At 40.9% G+C, this 6,469-nt stretch overlaps 1 pseudogene across 1 annotated transcript; it reads left to right on the top strand.

Moving 5' to 3' along the window:
* The first annotated feature begins 1,089 nt into the window (after positions 1 to 1,089).
* On the top strand, positions 1,090 to 6,107 carry LOC143531133 (delta(24)-sterol reductase-like; annotated as a pseudogene). Its single transcript, XR_013134966.1, has 3 exons — positions 1,090 to 1,892; positions 4,985 to 5,475; positions 5,572 to 6,107. The product of XR_013134966.1 is annotated as a delta(24)-sterol reductase-like (transcript).
* Positions 6,108 to 6,469: the final 362 nt, after the last annotated feature.

Here is a 6,469-nt window from a genome sequence, read left to right as displayed (position 1 = left end):
AAAAAAATAAATTACAAAAACAAGTTCCAAAGCACATTTTTTTCTCCATGTACATTAAACATGGTTAGAAATTAATCATTATAAAATGTCAACTGATCACAACTTTTTGTTGCAACACTAGAAGACAACGCCCCAACTTTTAAATCCAATGAGGAAACGTAAAGATGAACTAAATATATATTGAAGTCCAACAATAAACTCAAAATAGATTTGAAGTTTAACAAATTGTGCATGCATTAGTAAATTGATTTAACCTAATTTCAGATTTTTGTCAATATTAAAGGTGTAAATTGGGGGAAAATTGTTTTAGGGTTTATCTGTAGTTAGAGACATTATTGTACTTCATATATATATATATACATATAACACCAAATTGTTTATATAATGTTTTTTATATAAGTGTAGTTTTAATATATTTTAATATATTTGTTAATTTTTAATAGAAGTATAGTTTTATTTTTATTAAATGTTTAAATTTTAATTTAAAAAAATAATAATATTTTTTAGGATACCTGAAAGGAGATAAAAGTTTAGTTTTATTTTTATTAAATGTTAAATTTTAATTAAAAAAATATATTTTTTAGGGACTAGGGTACCTGAGGTGTTTTAGGGTAGTTTACGGTGTAAATGACGTGACGATGCAGGATTGGTTAAAACCGGGGTGGTTTAACCCTTGCATCTCGTGGAATAAGAATTTTTGGGTTTTTTTTACAGTAAAATGTAAGTTGCTTTTAGTTGATTTGGAGGTACAAAGATTCCTTTGAACTTGATTGTAAAATGATAACTCACCTACCCCTTACTTTGTGGTTCATAAATCTAGATTTAATGTTTTAATATTAGTTATTTACTGTAACCAGATCTACTTTGATTATTCAAACTATTTGTTTGACCTTTTGTGGATCCATGAGTAGGGATCCATAAAGATTATTGCCAAGCCAAGTCATATTTCTGTTCAATATTAATTATTCCAATTTTATTTAAAATTAATTACTATTTGGATTTGATGAGTTGGATGTCTTGTTTTTTAATGTTCTTGTTAGTATTAATCCATTTTTGCGGTAATCTCAACATTACGTGTATCGATTTAGTGAAATATTTCGTTATTCTGGATGGTATAGCTCATAGTCTCTAAAAAATGGCGGATCTTGAGGCTCCGTTAGTTCGCCCGAAGAGGAAGAAGGTGTGGGTTGACTATTTTGTTCAATTCAGATGGATTCTTGTCATATTTGTAGTACTTCCAATCTCTTTCACTCTCTACTTCCTCACTTACCTTGGGGACGTTAGATCTGAGTGGAAATCATTCGCCAAACGCCAAAAGGAACATGATGAAAACGTTAAAAAAGTTCAAAAATGTCTCAAAGAAAGAAACCCATCAAAGGACAGGCTCGTCTGCACAGCCCGAAAGCCGTGGATCGCAGTCGGAATGAGAAATGTTGACTACAAACGGGCCCGACATTTTGAAGTTGACCTTTCGGCTTTCCGCAACATTCTTGAAATCGACCAAGAAAGAATGATTGCCAAGTGTGTGCCGTTGGTCAACATGGGTCAGATCACATGAGCAACTGTTCCTATGAATCTGGCTTTGGCTGTTGTGGCTGAGCTTGATGATCTAACCGTTGGTGGGCTCATAAACGGCTATGGAATCGAAGGAAGCTCTCATTTATATGGTCTTTTCTCTGATACCGTTGTGGCGTATGAGATTGTTCTTGCAAATGGACAAGTGGTTCGGGCCACAAAAGATAATGAATACTCTGATCTCTTTTATGCCATCCCATGGTCTCAAGGGACACTCGGTTTACTTATGTCAGCAGAAATCAAACTTATTCCCATCAAAGAATACATGAAGCTGACTTACAAACCGGTCAGAGGCAACGTACGAGACCTCGCACAAGCGTATATTGTTGGGTTCGTAGGCCTTGTTGGCCCGGTTTATCATATGAAGTCAAAAGAGGAGACGGGTGTGGGCGGTCGGGCCCAAGCCCGGCCCGGTTTAGATTTCTTGCATAATAATTTACTAACCCTAGTTCAGTCTCTATATAAACAACATTATGTACTTGTAATATTGGTCACTCAAAAAAGAAATACCTAGTTGCCACCCGTGGACGTAGGTCAGTTTAGACCGAACCACGTTAAATCCTCGTGTTCGTTTATTGCTTTCGTGTCGTGTTCAGTTTCGTGTGTGCGTTTAATCCTAACAAGTGGTATCTAGAGCTTAGGTTCAGATCACGCGAAGAACACGTTGAACCAGCCGAGTCGCCGCCAAACCATCCAGCCGCCGCCACCCTACTGCGCTAGGGTTCCGCCGCCGCCTACGGTTTTTTCGATTGTCGTTAGGGTATACGTCGCCGCTGTTTCGCCGCCACTAAACCCAGCCCGACGATCGCGACTAGGGTTCAGTCCACCGCCATACACCACCGTAAGCCAACGCTTGTTGTTTTTTGAGTTGCAGAAGATAGGGTTGATCTAGGGTTTCGTTTTTTGGCAGCCGCCAAATTAACCCAGCGGTCACCGGGTTCGTCTTGTTGGTCATCAGTTCGATTAGGGTTTGCCGGCAGTAGCGCCGCCACCCTATTACCGATTTGTTCGATCGTCATTCAAGAAGCATCAACCGCTAAAAGTCGTGTCGGGCAGTCTAGCCGACAGAACTGAGTAACCAGCTGCCGTTACGGGTTTGTGGTCGAAGTATAAGTGTGATAGCCGAGCAGTGAAGCCGGCCTGATTACCTGTTATCGCTGATCAGCCTAACCAAACCAAGAACAAGTTGAATCAGGATTCTATTTTTCATTGAAGAATCGTTGTCAAGTCAGAAGAAGCGTTAAAGAAACGGAGAACTAGTGCCAACCGCGTTTGTCAGGTTTATCGTTTCAGTTTAAAGTTTCGGTTTCTGATTTTCAGTTCGATATTCCGCTGCGTATAAATAGGTTGATTTTTTAACAGAGTTCAGTAGAACAATCGTTAAGTTCAGGCTCATGTTGCTGTGTCTGTCTCTGTTTTATCCAGTTTTTCGTTTTAGTCATTGCCATGGCAGAAGACGGAAAGGTTTCGATACAGAAGTTTGACGGACAGAAGTTCGGTTGGTGGAAGATGCAGATTGAGGCACTACTTTGTCAGAAAGACTTGGATGTAGTGTTCGAGGATGAAAAACCAGAAAAGATGTCAGAAGCAGATTGGAAGAAGTTAGACAAGAAAGCTAGGGCTTGTATTACTTTGTCGTTGTCGGAAGATGTGGCGTTTAACATCATGAAAGAAACCACAGCACGTGGTATGATGGAGGCGCTATCCAACATGTATGAGAAGCCTTCGGCAGCGAATAAAGTCTATCTTATTCGAGAGCTAGTGACAACAAGAATGAAAGAGGGTGGGTCAGTTACAACTCATATCAATAATCTTAATTCGATCTTGTCCCGCTTAGTGTCAGTTGACATTAAGTTTGATGATGAAGTTCAAGGCCTCTTGTTATTATCCTCTTTACCCGACAGTTGGTCGCAAACAGTGACTGCAGTTTGTAGTTCGTCTACAAATATTACTTTCGATGGGATTCGAGATCTGATTCTGGGAGAAGATTCAAGACGCAGAAGTTCAGGTGAATCATCAGGCAATATGCTAGTCACAGAAGGTAGAGGTAGGGGAAAACAGCGAGGCAGTGGGAGCAGGAAGAGGAGTCAGTCTAAGACTCGTAAGGATATTGAATGTTGGGGTTGTAAAGAGAAAGGACACTTCAGGAATCAGTGTCCGAATGGTAAGAAAGAGGTGAACGTTACAGAAGACGACACAGATGACGGGGTCAGTAGTGATGAGGCTTTGGTTTGTAGTGTTGAGAGTAGCGTTGATGCTTGGGTGATGGATTCTGGTGCATCGTTTCATGCCACTCACTGTAGTGAAACGATGAAGAATCTTAAATTTGGGGATTTTGGAAAGGTTCGACTAGCGAATGATGATATTTTAGAGGTTACGGGTATGGGAGACGTTGATTTGATAACTTCAGTCGGTACTTCTTGGACTTTGAAAGACGTGAGGGTTATTCCAAGTTTGAAGAAACGTTTGATTTCAGTTGGGCAGTTGGATGACCAAGGGCACGATGTTAAGTTCGGGAATGGGCAGTGGAAAGTAGTCAAAGGGAATCTCGTTGTTGCTCGTGGCAAGAAAATGGGTTCGTTGTATATGGTCGATATGTCACCGAAAGGAGTGGATCCAGTTTTGGTGAAAGACAAAATCCGGTTCACAGAATCTCGTGGGCAGAAGAAGGTTCGTTTTGCAAGTAACAAACCCAGAGCCAAAGTGAAGATTCAGGATGAACGAGCTAGGAAGGTTAAATCAGTTGGGGGACATCGTGACAGTGGGAGCACAGGTCGTGTTTCAGTTACAGTCCCAGGTCGACAGTGGATTAAGAAAACCAGTATTCCAGCTGTAAAAGTCTCTCCAATGAATTACTTGCTAAATATGGAGAGTGTTTGTTCTCAGGTTATCTCAGGATCCGGTAGTTCGTTACAGTGGGAGCCGGTAGGGACAGAGAACGGGTCAGGGGCAGTTTCAGCCATGACTGACGTGTTGGAGCTCCGGGGAGCTTCAACGGGCCTTCAGGTTAATTGATGAGAAGGCGGTGGCAACTAGAAGAAGTTTAATGTTCAGATTACAGAAGTACAATCAGGAGTGCAGACGAGAGTACTCAAGGCCTCCGAGTGGGAGATTGTTGGGTTCGTAGGCGTTGTTGGCCCGGTTTATTATATGAAGTCAAAAGAGGAGACGGGTGTGGGCGGTCGGGCCCAAGCCCGGCCCGGTTTAGATTTCTTGCATAATAATTTACTAACCCTAGTTCAGTCTCTATATAAACAACATTATGTACTTGTAATATTGGTCACTCAAAAAAGAAATACCTAGTTGCCACCCGTGGACGTAGGTCAGTTTAGACCGAACCACGTTAAATCCTCTTGTTCGTTTATTGCTTTCGTGTCGTGTTCAGTTTCGTGTGTGCGTTTAATCCTAACATATATCGACTCTTTCGCCCCTGATTTTAATGATGAGAACAACGAAAAAGTTCCTGACTTTGTGGAAACCATGATTTACAACCCGCATGAGGGCGTTTGCATGACGGGAAAATACGCGTCTAAAGAAGAAGCCAAAATGAAAGGGAATAAAATCAACAGTGTCGGTTGGTGGTTTAAGCCGTGGTTTTATCAGCATGCTGAAACCGCTTTGAAAAAAGGAGAGTTTGTCGAGTATATCCCGACTAGAGAATATTATCACCGACACACGTGGTGCTTGTACTGGGAAGGGAAACTTATTCTTCCTTTTGGTGATCAATGGTGGTTTAGGTTTCTGTTTGGTTGGTTAATGCCACCAAAGGTTTCTTTGCTTAAAGCTACCCAAGGTGAAGCCATAAGAAACTATTACCATGAGATGCATGTTATTCAAGATTTGCTCGTCCCGCTTTATAAGGTCCCCGATGCACTTGAGTGGGTTGACCGTGAAATGGAGGTAAAACAGTAATATTATTATTACTATAATTGTTTTTAGTGTTTGGATATGTGTTTTGAAACTGATTATTATTATTGTTATTTATATATTGTACAGATATATCCACTATGGTTATGTCCACATAGGATGTACAAGCTTCCATGTAAGACGATGATATACCCGGAAGAAGGGTTTGAACACGCACGCAGGCAAGGTGACACGTCATACGCACAAATGTACACGGATGTTGGAGTCTACTACACACCAGGACCCGTGTTCAGGGGTGAGGTATTTGACGGGGTTGATGCAGTTCGTCGTTTGGAAACTTGGTTGATTGAGAACCACGGGTTCCAGCCACAATACGCGGTTTCTGAACTTGATGAGAAGAAGTTTTGGAGGATGTTTTATGCAGGGCTTTATGAGAAGTGCAGGAACAAGTATGGAGCTGTGGGGACATTTATGAGTGTGTATTACAAGTCAAAGAAAGGTAGGAAGACTGAGAAGGAGGTCCAGGAAGCTGAGAAGGCCCAAGTGGATACGCCGTATGCTGAGGTGGACCAGCCCGAATAAGATAACGGGCCGGTTTTGATGTGAGATTTTCGCATTATTTGGAGTTTGGTTGGGGTTGTAGTGTTGTTGCTTTATGTTTGTTGTTTGATTTTAGGTGTTGATTTCAATTTTCATGTGGACCTTGAGATAATATGGTTTTCTGTAGTATCAGAAGTAGAACTTGGTTTTTAAAAAAACTGTTCTTGATTAGATATTTTAAAAAGGGAAAATTACTAAATTGGCAAGTGAACTTAAATGTTTTACAAAGGAAAATAGTCTTGGACTCCAAAGATGTCTACATGTCTAAGTATCATTGTATATGCTACAAAGATACTTAAACCTTGGGGTGTAAACGAGCCCGAGCTTGGCTCGTTTAACTTACACAGAGCTCGAGCTCGGCTTGTTTCGAGCTCCATTTTCAAAGCTTAGGCTCAGCTTGTGAGCATATTTTAAAGCTCGAGCTTGG

Source organism: Bidens hawaiensis, unplaced genomic scaffold (assembly GCF_021521415.1).
Source record: "Bidens hawaiensis isolate Kalapana, Puna unplaced genomic scaffold, B.hawaiensis_p1.1 tig00009085_1, whole genome shotgun sequence".
NCBI classification, from domain to species: domain Eukaryota; kingdom Viridiplantae; phylum Streptophyta; class Magnoliopsida; order Asterales; family Asteraceae; genus Bidens; species Bidens hawaiensis.
Note: the sequence above shows the minus strand (reverse complement) of the source record. Positions and strands in the feature narration are given on the sequence as shown.